This window comes from Tursiops truncatus, chromosome 14, assembly GCF_011762595.2.
Source record: "Tursiops truncatus isolate mTurTru1 chromosome 14, mTurTru1.mat.Y, whole genome shotgun sequence".
Lineage (NCBI taxonomy): Eukaryota > Metazoa > Chordata > Mammalia > Artiodactyla > Delphinidae > Tursiops > Tursiops truncatus.
This window is the reverse complement of record NC_047047.1, coordinates 69040982-69055750: the sequence shown is the minus strand read 5'-3', so window position 1 is coordinate 69055750 and position 14769 is coordinate 69040982. Positions and strand designations below refer to the sequence as shown.

General features: G+C 42.2%; 1 protein-coding gene across 18 annotated transcripts in view; it reads right to left on the bottom strand.

Moving 5' to 3' along the window:
* Positions 1 to 13425, bottom strand: part of DTNB (dystrobrevin beta) — a 241396-nt gene extending 227971 nt beyond the window's left edge. For 5 of the 18 annotated variants that reach the window (XM_073791532.1, XM_019943116.3, XM_019943115.3 and 2 more), the window contains exon 1: positions 13181 to 13418. The gene's annotated coding sequence lies outside the window, so the exon portion shown is untranslated. Of the gene's footprint in view, positions 1 to 13180 lie in introns of all 18 variants that reach the window. The other 13 variants (XR_002177905.3, XR_012325781.1, XM_073791534.1 and 10 more) reach the window with 8 other exon arrangements.
* Positions 13426 to 14769: the final 1344 nt, after the last annotated feature.

Genomic DNA, 14769 nt, shown 5'->3' with positions numbered 1-14769 from the left:
AGTAAGAAATCTCCAAAGAAATTTCCAAAAATATATCATTAAGTTAATAAAATTTTAAGACATTAATCAGGGACCTCTCTGGTAGTCCAGTGGTAAAGAATCCGCCTTCCAATGCAGGGGGCATGGGTTTGATCCCTGGTCGGGGAACTAAGATCCCACATGCCTTGGGGAAACTAAGCCGCGCGCCTCACCTAGAGCCCAAGTGCCTCAAACTACAGAGCCCACATGCTCTGGAGCCCGCGTGCCACAACTAGAGAGAAACCCTTGAGCCACAACTAGAGAGAAATCCGCACGCCACAACGAAGAGCCCGCATGCCGCAACCAAGACCTGATGCAGGCAAAAAAAATAAAAGATAGTAATTAGCACACAACTATAATCATCACTGAAAAAAGCTCAGTAAGTTTGTCTTCATATTCGGAATGCTTCATTTTAAAATACCTCAACTGACCATATTAGCCTCATAATATCATTAAGCAAATACCTTAAGGCACAATATACTCAATGGTATATATAAACCCATACATCAAATAGTATTTTTAACAATGTTAAGGGTTTTTTGGGGGGTTTTTTTAGTGATTCCTTTTCAATCTGCTAAGACCATTATTGTTTTGTACTTTGCATGTGACTGAAAACAAGCTCCTAATATAAATAGAAGTACCAGCTCCGTTTGTTTCCTGCTGTTCATGTGTCCTTGCATTAGCACTTCAGTCTTCAGTTGAATCTGAAACTTCAATCCGCAGATTCTTTGCAGGAATCTTTTTAAGCCCTTTGTCTATTCATTCAGCAAGCTTCATTTCATGCAAATCAGATAATATAATCCGAAAGATCCCTAGACCAGGTAGAGGTTAACTGTAGTATGTCCAAATAGAATGTAAGCAAACAAATAAGGTGGCTCACACTGTCGGCCCCTCCAGGTTGTGGCGTGCCCATGATCCTCCCTTCAGGTTACCTCACTTTCCGTACCTGATGTATATCATCAGACATACAGACGGAGTAAAGTGTCAAACTATGATTTAAATATTAGTAAAGTTAATTGCCCATTTTTTTTCTTGTTATACCCTGCCTAGAAGATCATTTTGCACGCCTCCCACTTTGGAAACCATTACTCTTAAAAAAAACTAGAATGAAAAGATGAGACTGTGCTAGGCTTGAGGAGCAAATAAGGAATGTGAATGGCAGAATCAGATGAGGAAATTTAGAGCCTAAGTGGTTAGTTAACTTGGCCTAACATTCCAAAGCTAGTAATTCGTGGAGTAGGCAACCAATCTGACATAAAGCCTATTCTCTTTCCACTGTGCCACATCACCCCCTCCAGGGCAAACACGACGACTCCAGGACTCAGGAAAGAATACAGGTCCCCAAGCCCTGGTGCTGCGCAGACCTTAGGTCACAGTTAAACAGGGTCAGGAGGCTAGTGCAGCAAAACGTCTGGACCCTCATTAGCCCTGTCAGGGAAGCAATGTGTTCCAGAGCTAGACTAAGTCTGCAGGCAGAAGTTAAGTAAATCCCACAGTAAAGACTAAAGGAAAGAAAGCAGGCTCTAGAAATGTTTCCAGAAAGTCTCTATACTACACCTAAGTGTTAAGTAACCCTCACTTCCCCTGAATCTTTTTGTTAATGTCTTAACTTCCAGCTCTCAGTTACTTCAAAGCACCTAGGTGTCAAAACTTCTTGTGTAAGTTCATTTTCTGCCAGCAAAACTCCTGTCAGTTTTTCTCCGGATGCTCCTTAAATTTAGAAGTCAGAGATCACTGTGCTTGTCACTAACACGTTCTTAACTGGAACTAATCAAACTCCCCTATAAGAGAACTAACTTCCTTGCTTATTTCAGGAAAATTCTCAACTATCCTTCCCCTAATACTTCTTTTCTTTTCTCTTCTCTTTCAGATTAAAAAAAAAAAAAAAAAAAAGCCAGGGAAAGTAAACATTGGTAAAGCCCTAGAGATTGGGTTTTTTGGTTTGTTTGTTTGATTTTACAAATCTGAAAAAGTTCTCTACGTTCCAATAAAAAATATTCAGTGACTGCACTCCATTACTACAGAGTTCTGAATAGCAAATACAACCTCCCAGGGCTGTGGTAACTGGTGTTTTTGATTTTGACTGGCAGCTTGCGGGATCTTAGTTCCCCAACCAGGGATCAAACACAGGCCCCCTGCAGTGGAAGCGCATAGTCCTAACCAGGAATCCCCTGCGGTAACTGTTAAATAAATTATGTAAAGCATTTAGCACAATGCCTGGCACAAAACAAGAGCCTAATAAATGTTAGCTGCTATTATTATTATTATTGATATTATTATGTAACTACCCTCTTGAATGATGCCTAGACTAGAATTCTATTGGCAAGACTCTTTTTCCTTAATTTACAGTTTTTCTGATTTATTTAAAAGTATAAAAATATAGAGCTGGAAGAAGAGAAAATACTTTTTTATCAATCATTTACAACATTTTAAATCTGGAATAGAGGGACTTCCCTGGTGGTGCAGTGGTTAAGAATCTGCCTGCCAATGCAGGGGACACGGGTTCGAGCCCTGGTCCGGGAGGATCCCACATGCCGCAGAGCAACTACGGCCATGCGCCACAACTGCTGAGCCTGTGCTCTAGAGCCCACGAGCCACAAATACTGAGACCGTGTGCCACAACTACTGAAGCCCATGCGCCTAGAGCCCGTGCTCCGCAACGAGAAGCCACCGCAATGAGAAGCCCGCACACCGCAACGAAGAGTAGCCCCCACTCGCCGCAACTAGAGAAAGCCCGTGCACAGCAACAAAGACCCAACGCAGCCAAAAAAAAAAAAAAAAGTCTGGAATAGAGAAAGGGTTTTAACAAAATTGAAAGGCGGTAAAAGAGCTAGAAACGCCGTGTGCCCAAGGAATCAGAAAATAGAATATAAGAAAATTGGGGCAGGGGAGTTCCCGGGTGGTCTACTGGTTAGGACTCAGCACTTTCACTGCCATGGCCCAGGTTCAATCGCTGATCAGGGAACTGAGATCCTGCAAGTCACATGCCGCAGCCAAAAGAAAAAAGGAAGGAAGGAAGGAAGGAAGAAAACTGGGGGAAAGTAAGGCACAAAAAGGAGAAACACACCTCTAGTCTGCTAAAGACAAACCTCATAGTTTTTCCTAAAACCTGCCATGGGCTGCTTAGTTCATAAAGACGAAATTTTAGTTCTAAGCAAAGATACTAAACTACTTACCTAATAAGCAAATATTAAAACCATATGAACTGGGCTTCCCTGGTGGCTCTGTGGTTAAGAATCTGCCTGCCAATGCAGGGGACATGGGTTCGAACCCTGGTCCAGGAAGATCCCACATGCCGCAGAGCAAATAAGCCCATGTGCCACAATTACTGAGCCTGTGCTCTAGAGCCCATGAGCCATAACTACTGAACCCATGTGTCACAATTACTGAAGCCCACTTGCCTAGAGCCCATGCTCCGCAACAAGAGAAGCCACCGCAATGAGAAGCCCGCGCACCGCAACGAAGAGTAGCCCCCGCTCGCCGCAACTGGGGAAATCCCACACATGCACAGCAATGAAGATCCAATGCAGCCAAAAATAATAAATAAGTAAAATAAATAAATTTATAAAAACATGAACAATAAAGAAAAGAGTACATTCTTGAAATGACACAAAGCTTTAGTTTTCATAGTCATATTTCAGGAAAAAAGTATCCTTGTTAGTTATTTCTATAGTTATAGTTAAAAAAAAAAAAAACCCTAAAGGGTGTTTTAAAAAGATATATAAGAATTACTTTTTCAAATGACTTTGGAATTAGTGAAAAAAATAAGACCAATTAAATGTATTCCAACCTAAATCAAATTATTTGTATTTCTTTTTGATCACATACGCAGCATGCAGCCTTCATACCAAAATCCTGGATGTTAACAAAATTTCATTTCTGAGTTCTCATATCTTTAATTTCAGTTAACATGTTGGTAGTAATGATTAATTATGAGCTACAAAAACCACAGGCAAAGCAATGGAGAATCAGAATGGAAGGGCTTAGAAATACCCAGGTCTCATATTTTGCACATCCAAATAAATAAAATGTCTAGTCTCAGGCTATAGTTGTACTTCACAATAAAGGCATGGAAATAGAAACCCAGAACCCCTAACCCCTGGTCCATTATACCACCTTTCTATATGTGAAGACACTAGGATAATTTTTCTGCCTGTGGTCTGTAGGTAAAATTTCATAAACAATAAATTAAAACCACAAATCCAAAACTTAAGTGCACCAAAAGATCCTATGTTTTTTTTTAAGTTTTAAAAGAGAAGCCACAAACTGGAAGAAGAACTTTGAAGCCATCTATGTGAAATATTAGCATCCAAAATGTATTTTAAAATTATAAATCAATCTGAAAAAGACAACACAACAGAACAGGTAAATGATGAAAACCAGCAAATCACAGAAGAGGAAAACTTAAGAGCCAATAAAAACATGGAGCAATGTTCAAACTCATTAGTAATCAGAAAAACATGTAAGATTAATATAATAAGATTGCATGGTACATCCAGCAGATTTGCAAAAATTATAAAGCCTAAAACACCAACGGGTGACAAGGCAGGGAAGGAACAGAAGCCACACATCGCTGGTGTGACTGTTAATTGGAAAACTACTTCAGAGTGGAATTTAGCAATACACACGGAAGTTGAAGATGTGCATGGCACACATACCAGTAGTTTACTCCTAGTACACACTCTAAAAACATGCATGTGTACACAAAGAGACGTGACAAGAATAGCAGCATTATTTGTAGTAACAAATAAAATCAGAACACATTAATTGCCAATCCACAGGAAAACATAAAACTGTGATATAGCCCAATAACAGAATCCTATTCAGTGAAGAAAATAAATGCACTAGAGCTACATATATCCATATGGATAAGTCTCACAATACTGAGAGAAAAAAAAATAAAGTTATAAAAAGATATAATTAATACTGTTAATATAAAGGGGTTTTTTTAATGCAAAACAATATACATTTTAGGGCTACTTACATATGTAATAGCAGTATGAAAATATGTACAAGAATGAAAAGTATCAAATGCAGAATAGTGGTTCCCTCAGAAGGGGAGGAGAATACAACTGGGAAGCAGTAGGGGTTCAACTTTAAAAGGAGTCTAGTGTCTTAAGTTAAGTGGTGTGTACACAGGTATTCACAATTCTTATTCTCTATACCTTTTTGAGGGCCAATATTTCACAATATTTTAAAAGTTAAAGGAAAATAAACTCAAGGTCCAAGCAACATAGTTTACTCCAGAGCCCACATGCTTAACCATGACACTATTTATTCTTTGTTTGTGCAGTTAAAAAAGGTTTAGTCATTTTAAGAAACTGCTCAAGGACATGTAAAACGTCACACCGGTAAAAAGCAATGAAGTACCTGACTAAAGGAAAATTTTCACACAAATCATATTGGAGACACAAAGTGGTCATATCACCACACGCAGGAATCATGTGGGTAAGCCAAAAAAACAAAACCCTTGTTGAACTTGGTTGAACTTGGTACATAAAAGTTGAACTTGGTACATAAAAGTCTTGTTGAACTTGGTACATAAAAGTCTTGTTTAGAGAGAGCATATAGAAAGAATATGGGCTTTGAAGTTGGACCTGGTTCAAATATCACTCCTGTCACTGATTAGCTGTGTGGCCCTAAACAAGTTTTAACTTCTCTGAGCTCAATTTCCTCACCCAAACACTGGAGATACCATACCTAGCTTCCACAGTGGTAAAGATTACAGTGTAGCCATTATCTATGAAAATCTCTTGAATACAGTAGCCTCACACTAAATAACAGTTGTTATTACTTGCAGAAGAAAGTCTCTCTCTGGCAAGAGGAGACAGAGCAAGCAGAGATAAAAATTAAAAGGAGAGAGTAAAGAGTCTAGAAAAAGAAGCCAGGAAGAAGCTTGAATGGTTAGGGACTGAAAAAGTCCTTATAGAGTCCCTAAAGTTACTCCCGCCCCAAAAAATTTTTTTTTACTGTACACTGTTTGATTATAGTGAGGCTTAGTTACAGGAATATTTGGTCCAAACCTAATTATTGCTGAAATGCCATAATGTATAGCATATATATATAATATTATAATATATAGCTTATACATAATATTGTTAATATACAAAAATTCAAGATCAAAATGTGTTTTCTTTAAAAGTTCATTTTTTGGTTGTTAAAAATGTATTAACAAGTAAATCAAATACAATATATCTGTTTCTCTCAGTTATCTGCAACTCAGAAAGGTCTGTCCTACTCTTAACATATTAAAGAGAAATCAATGATAATTTCAACAAATGCCAAAAAGCAATAAAATTCAACACCCAGTAAAAATATAAACCAAGAATAGAAGGAAACCTCCTTAAATTGACAAAAGACACCTACCAGAAACCTTTAGTAAGTATCATATCTAACAGTGAAACACTGGAAGCATTCCCATTCAGGAAAAAGATTAAAATGCCCATTATCATCACTGCTATTCAACTTTTGCACTGGAGGGTCTAGGCATTGCAATAACACAGAAAACAAGATAAGTGGTATCAAGTTTAGAAATTAAGTCTTCTAGTCAAAGCAGCCCAGTAAGTAAACACTTCAATGCATCCCCTCTGCTCCAAATACACAGTAATAGATATGTTTAAATATATTTTTTAAGTTACTAAAAAGGCTCAAAAACAAGACAACCCTCCACGTGGATCAGAAACAGAACAGATACACAAAACTGTGAGCAGGACTGAAGCTACAGGCTTGCTGGACTCTGAGTCTAGAAGCAGGTGTATACTTCCTTCAGGGCAACAGTGACACAGAGTGAAAGAGGTGGAGAAACAGGAGACATCTGAGCCAGATTCACTGCTTAAAGCCAAGGATGAGGCTAGAGCTGAAAGGAAGTGAAAAAGTACTGCTGTCAGTCTCTGCCTAGAACTATGGTTTATGTGGTGCTCTGAAAAGTGAGAAGATAAAAACACAGCCTCATGACCAGGAAATGAACCAAGACATTCACACACTCTGTGAGCAGATCTAAAATAGCCCCAATTACCTCAAAGAGCAGGACCCTGACCATTATCATATCTGATTTCTTGACTAGAGTCCAATCAGTGGAAGCACCTGAAATATCGCCACACAGAGAAGGGTGAGCACAGAAATAAGAGAAACAAAAGCAAAAGTACTCACCCTCAAATAAGTCTGTAAATCAAAACTTCAAAACATATAAAGAGGGCTTCCCTGGTGGCGCAGTGGTTGAGAGTCCGCCTGCCGATGTAGGGGTCACGGGTTCGTGCCCCGGTCTGGGAAGATCCCACATGCCGCAGAGCGGCTAGGCCCGTGAGCCATGGCCGCTGAGCCTGTGCGTCCGGAGCCTGTGCTCCGCAACGGGAGAGGCCACAACAGTGAGAGGCCCGAGTACCGCAAAAAAAAAAAAAAAAAAAAAAAAAAAAAAAAAAAATATATAAAGAAGTATAATGCTAAGAAAGACAGCCAACAAAAGCAACAATTAGAATATAAATTCATACCAGATGCGGTTTAATTTTACAGAACAGTCTGACAAAGATTTTTTTAAGTACATTTAGGGTGCTAGGATATACAGTTTTAAAATTATTGGGAATGCAAAATTGGACAGGCAGTTTCTTACAAAGCTAAAGATACCTTTACCATACGATCCAGCAATCACGCTCCTAGGTATTTACCCAAGAAAGCTGAAAACTTACGTCCACACAAAGACCTGCACATGCATATTTATAGAAGCTTACTCATAACTGCCAAAAACTAGAAGTAACCAAGATGTCCTTCAATAGATGAATGGATAAACAAACTGTGGTACTTTCATACGATGAAATATTATTCAGCAATAAAAAGAAATGAGCTATCAAGCCAAGAAAAGACAGAGGAAATGTAAAGGCATAATGCTAAGTGAAAGAGACCAGTCTGAAAGCCTAGAATACTACATGATCCAAGCCATATGACACTCTGGAAAAGGCAAAACTATAGACACAAGGCTTCCCTGGTGGCACAGTGGTTAAGAACCCGCCTGCCAATGCAGGGGACACGGGTTTGAGCCCTGGTCCGGGAAGATCCCACATGCCGCGGAGCAACTAAGCCCATGCACCACAACTACTGAGCCAGCGCTCTAGAGCCCGCGAGCCACAACTAGTGAGCCCACGTGCCACAACTACTGAAGTCCACGCGCCTAGAGCCCATGCTCCGCAACAAGAGAAGCCACCGCAATGAGAAGCCCGCGCACCACAACCAAGTGTAGCCCCCGCTTGCCGCAACTACAGAAAAGCCCGTGCGCAGCAACGAAGACCCAATGCAGCCAAAAATAAAATAAATAAATTTATTTTAAAAAACCAAAAACTATAGACACAGTAAAATGATCAGTTGTTATCAGCTCAGCAGGAGGGAGGGGGGAATGAATGGGTGGAATACAGGGGATTTTAGAGCAATGAAATTATTCTGCATGATACTGCAATGACATTACATGAAATGTCATGTGATAACATTTTGCATTTGTCAAAACCCATAGAACTGTACAACACAAAGAGCAGAAGCCTAATATAAACCATGAACTTAAGTTAATAATAATGTATCAATATTTATTCATCAGTTGTAACAAATGTACCACACTAATGCAAGATGTTAGTAACGGGAAAGTGCCCCTGAAGAAGAGGGGGTTTATAGGAACTCTCTGTACTATCCACCCATTTTGGTCATATTCAGTTATGTACATAATTTTTTTAATATCATGGACAGTTCCACTTCTGGGTGTATACACAAAAGAATTGAAAGCAGGGATTTGAACAGATATTTGCACACCCATGTTCATAGCGGCATTATTCACAATAGCCAAAAGACAGAAGCAACCCAAGTGTCCATTGATGGATGAATGAATAAGCAAACATAATGTATGCATACAACAGAATAGTATTCAGCCTTAAAAAATAAGGAAATCCTGGGAATTCCCTGGAGGTCCAGTGGTGAGGACTTGGCGTTTTCAATGCCGAGCACCTGGGTTCAATCCCTAGTCAGGGAACTAAGATTCCACAAGCCTCCAGGCGGGGTCAAAAAAAAAAAAAAAAAGGAAATCCTGACACATGTTACAATATAGATGAACTCTGAAGACATTATGCTAAATGAAATAAGCCAGACACAAAAGGACAAATACTGTATGATTCCACTTATAGAAGGTGCCGAGAGTAGTCAACTTCACAGAGACAGAAAGCAGAATGGTGGTTGCCAGGGGCTGGAGGGAGAAAAGAATGCGGAATCAGTGTTTAATGGATACAGAGTTTCAGTTGAGAAAGATAAAATGTTCTGGAAATGGATAGTGATGTTTATACAACAATGTAAATGTACTTAATGCCACAGAACTGTACAATTAAAAATGGTTAAAATAGTAAATTTTATGTTGTGTATATTTTGCCACAATAAAAAAAAATGAGGAAAAGTGCTGAAAAACTGGTTTTCCAAATTGAAAAAAATATATATCACTTCATTACACCATATAGAAATTCCACACAGAAAGCAAAACTTCTTTTTTAATTTTAGAAGAAAATACAGATACATAGAATTCATACCCTGGGGTAGAGAAAATTTACTTAAACCAGACACAGAAACAAATTTTGTTAATTTAGTGTGAAATTTTCCATAAATATAACATTAAAATGTAAAACTTGTATACAACTAAAGACACTGTTAACAAAAGGAAAAGGCAAGCCTCAGACTGGCAGGATGCTTTGGCAACACATAAATCCAGCAATGAATTAGTATCCAAAGTAACCTAACTGCCCCACAGTTAGTGGAGGATACATAAACAGTGATTTAAGTCTACAACTGAACACTACTCAGCTTTTAAAAATAAATGAACCAGATCCACAAGTGGCAACATGGTTAAACCTCCATCAATTAATTTAAAGCATGCACCCCTTTGACCCAGCAATTCTACTTTGCATTCACTGCAGCAATGGTGAAATGGCAAACAGCTTTAATGGCCATTAATGAGGAGAGGATTAAATAAACTACAGTACAATATATGCTATGTATGGTATTGTGTAGTAGTCAAGAAGAACCAGGTAGATCTTTATGTTCCATCATGGAAAGATCTCAGACATTCTGTTAGGAAGAAGTTGCAGACCAATGTCTACAGTATCATGTCATTAATGTGGGCATCGGAAGAAACCCTACTTCTTCCCGTATTATCTATATATAGATGAAAATGCATAGAGAAAGGTCTGGAAGGATCACAACAAACTGATAACTGCCGTTTTGGTGGAGAAGGGAGTGGGTCAAGGAGCCTTGTATTCTGTCTGTAATGTTTGAGCATTTAATAAGACAGTGTGCATTCATGAGCCATTTGCAGAGCTGCAGTACACAGCCCCAGACTGCACAATACAACTCCAGGAGCTGCCATTCACAGGCACTCCGATGTGAATGGCATCCCCTAAAATTGGGCAGTATACTTCCTGCACTAGATGCCACAGCCCTGATACTTGTATAACTAGAAATAAATAAAATGAGAGGTGATGAGAGTATTTACTGCAAACCAGCATAAGGGAGTTTCTACCGTGATGTAAATTTCTATATCTTGATTGAGATAGTGGTTACAAAGTATAGACAGTCCCCAACTTACAGTGGTTTGACTTTAGATGGTGCGAAAGCAATACACATTCAGTAGAAACTGTACTTCAAATCTGAATTTTGATCCTTTCCCTGGCTAGCAATATGCAGTATGATACTCTCCCGTGATGCTGGGCAGCGGCAATGAGCCACAGCTCCTGGTCAGCCACAAGAGTAAACAACCCAGATACTTACAACCATTCTGTTTTTCACTTTCAGTACGGTATTCAATAAATTACATGAGACATTCAACAGTTTATTATGAAATAGGCATTGTGTTAGATGGTTTTGCCCAACTGTAGGCTAATGTAAGTGTTCTGAGCATGTTTAAGGTAGGCTAGCCTAAGCTATGATGTTCGGTAGATTGGGTGTATTAAATGCATTTTCAACTTACCATACTTTCAACTTACAGTGGGTTTATCAGACAAAACTCCACTAGACCAGCTCTGCACAGGACATCTGTGCAGACACCAGTAAAGCTGATTTCAAAATAAATGTAAATTAAATATATAAATAAATAAAATACAGTATCACTGAGAAAACCTAGAACAAGGCATCCAAAATTACAGGATCTAGGCATCCCAAAATAAGAACTAGTAGACACCTGCTGGTTGCACTCTTAAGTACACAGTCATAAAACTAAAGAGAAATTAACTTAGTTCTTCAAGGCTTACTACACAATGCCAAATTTGAATTAATATTTTATTTTTATATAAGGAAACCTAGGTCCTGAGAGATTTATACTAAAGATATAAAACAAGTGGTAACTTGGCATTCTATTGGTTTTAAATCTGATTTCCTAACTAAGTAGAAATTTTGTCTCTCACACATAGTGGACACTCAAAAGCCTTGCCAACACTACCTTGACTACACAATCCCCTTCAAAAGTAATTCCACTTATGTACGATAAAAATTCTCACAGAACTCATAAAAGGTCAAGTTTTAATTTGGCAGGCAAAGTAACCCAACAGGCACTGCAACCCAGGCAACTGAAACAGCAGCCTGGAGCTCGAGAGTCCAGAAATCCAACCAAGGCAGAAAAAAGGCAGAATCCCAGCCCTTACAGAAGAGCAGAGGTACATCCTCTTATGACAGATCTAAGATCCAAGAACCAAGATAAAAATGAAAAAGTGTTTTCTAGACAAAAGCACTCTCCTTCCTCAAGTGATAGAAACAGGCCAGAATGGGATGATTTGAAGCAAGGGCCCAAGGAGTAAGCTCCTGGCAGCCAACATGCAATAAAGATGTGAAAGTGGCAGCATGACCACAAGATATGACAACTCCATCACCTTAGCCATCACTTTAAATGCCCAGACCTAAGAACCTGGGTTACCTCACACGGCAAAAAAAAAAAAAAAAAAAAGAGAACCGGAGGAACAAGGGAAGTCCATTCAGCCATCCCTAACACCAGACTTATCAATAGTGCTCTGTGTAAAATAGAGCAAAACCTTGCTTGGTTCATTCATTCAGGCAATAATACGTAGGTATTTAGTGCCTGCTGTGGGTCAGGCACCGTTCTTGTCACTGAGGATTTAGCAGTTAATAGTCATGGAGCTTCATTCTACCCGGGAAGAAAGGTAACTTCTTTTCTCTTTCCAATTTCCGTTTCCCTTCTCTCTCTTTAAATGTTACGCAGAAGTTCCTTCAAAACTCTCCCAAGTACCTCCCACAAGCTTCTTTGACCCTCCTGCTTTAATCTTCAAAGCAAGCAATTTTATGGCTCCAATTTCCCAATACTGGGGAAAAGAGACCTAAAGTGGATGAGACAAAATTCAATGTTGCTTTGTACTTCATACGCAAACCTTTACAACCGAATTGCCAGCACTTAAAGAGCAAATGATGGTTGTGTTTTACACAATTTTGTGGCCCCAGTGCTGACCACGGCTCTCTCCCCAAGGTACCTAACCAATAAACGTTTGCTGAGGCTGCTGGAAGGTCTCCCTAATCCCAAGGCCTGGCACAGGAATTTAACAGCAAGCATTCGTTAGCTGCATCCTTCCTCCTCTCAGGACACTTTCCTTTAACGGGTGACCTCGGTGCACAGGTTCACTGATAGGTGCCTCGGGAAATAGTGTTTTGAGGTGATGTGAAATAAATTCCTTTCCCTCTGCCAGGGCCTGCCTGCCTCACCTGCCCTCTGCCAGGACCTGCCTCCTTCGTCCCCTTAAACACCTAAGGCAGAGCCTCCTCCCTGCGAGCCGGGCACGGGCAGCATCAGCCCTACGCCCGCACCCCGGCTCGGCGCCCTACGACCAAAGCGCGCTCGGGACCCCGGAGCCCCCTCCGCGGCCCGGGGCTCAGAGCCCGGCGGCGGCGGCCCGGAGCTCCGCTCCATCCCCCGCGCTCGCCCCTCCAGGTCCGGGCGCGCGGCGCCGTCTCCCCTCACAGCGCGCGCTGTGCAGCGGCCCCGGCTCCCCGCGCGCCGTCTCCGCCGCTCCCGGCCCTGCACCCCCGCAGGCTCCCGAGGTAAGGGCGCTGCGCGGGCTCCTTCCCGCTTCTCGCGGGCGCGAGGCTCTGGCACCGCGCTCCTCTCCCGCAGCCTGCGGCGGCCGCCACAAACCCCCGCAGTACTCACTTCCCGGCCGGAGCTGGGGGCGTCAAAAAGGTCTCCGGCGGCCGCAGCCTCCTCCGCCTCCTCCGGCCCGGCCTCCGAGGCTGAGGCGGTGGCGGCGCCCGCTCAGGCCCCGGAGCCGCCCCCGCGGCGAACGTTCTCAGGAACCCGGCTCGCGCCGCTTCCCCGCCCGGCACGCGCAGCGAGCCCGCCCCCGGTGCGAGGGCGCGAGGGCGCGGGGGCGCGAGGGCGCAGGGCGGGGGCCGGGCACGCGCCGCCTGCGCGAGCGCGCGGCTGGGGGCGGAGCTTCCGCCGCGCCGAGGAGGGGGCGGGCCAGCGGGCAGAGTTCCCCTCGAGGCCCGCCCCCTGCGGCCGGGTTCCGGGCGGGCGGAGTAAACTTGCCCCCTCCGGGCTTTTCCCGTGAGCCAGCTGTGGGCGGCGGAGTTGCGTTCCAACTCCACAGGTATGTGCCCCGCCGGCTGGATGCTCGGCCCGACGTGACTACAAGGTAAAGAATGCAAAGAACCACCCCCATGAATCATTCATCCGCACCTCGAGCGCGAGACCCTGCCCTGAGTGATCTTTCCGTGTTAATTCAGCTCAGCAACCGTTAACTGAGCACCGACTCCGTGCCTAGCGCTGTAGCACTGTACCAGGTGCTGTGTGGGTACACCGTCAAGGTCCCTGGTCTCCAGGAGCGCGTAGCTTAGTGGAAAAGCGGCCGTGTAAACAAGCAGGTCTGGTGATCCGTGCAAAGCCAAGCCACGGTGAGATGCTGTGGGAGGGCAGAGGAGGAAGAGATTACTTCCGCTTGGAGAATGCAGAGGGCTTCCTAAAAGAGGTGGCATTTGTATTCAGCCTGCAAGGAAGAAAAAGAGAGAAATCCTAGGAGAAAAAAAGGGAGGGCATCAAAAGCTAGGTAAACAGCTTGGGCAAAGGAACAGAGAGTGACCAAGGTTTACGATCTCAGCATCAGCTTGTTTGTTTTAATATCCGTTTTGCTAGAATCCTTTCCAAACTATGTGAAACAGGAGATGATGCCAAATGAGGAACAGCAAAGCTTTTTTTTAACGGCTCAAAGGATCATTTTCTCAACTTTATTTAAGGCTCACGACAGCAGTGTCCTTTAAGGACTTTTGATACGTTAGTGAAGGATGTAAATCTCTAAGCTAAGAGAGCCCAGGCCCCTGTGCTTTGAGTCTGGTTTTTCACTGCTTTTTGGCACCTTATGGCAAGGCAGATCGTACCACCTTCTGCTGCTGTCTGTCTGCCTGCCTGTCTTTAGGACATCCTCTTCCTCCTCCTCTTATCTTCCTATTTTTAAGCCCCTGTGGTGAAGGAAATGCTGGTAACCAACTTTGTTAAGTGAGAGTAAACAGGTTACTCCAAAACACTGGCATCACCTATCACTTATGAATTTTGCGACTATTTTGCATGCTTAGAAGACTTTTTCACTTGTATGCAGGGTCTTAACTATGTTTTGAATATGTTAAGATACTCAGAACACACGTAAAAGACACGTTGTTTATTCACTTACTACTCATTGAGCACCAACTGTGTGGGAGGCATTGAAAGGGTAAAACACTGATCCTGCCCTCTGGAGAAAAGAGGTG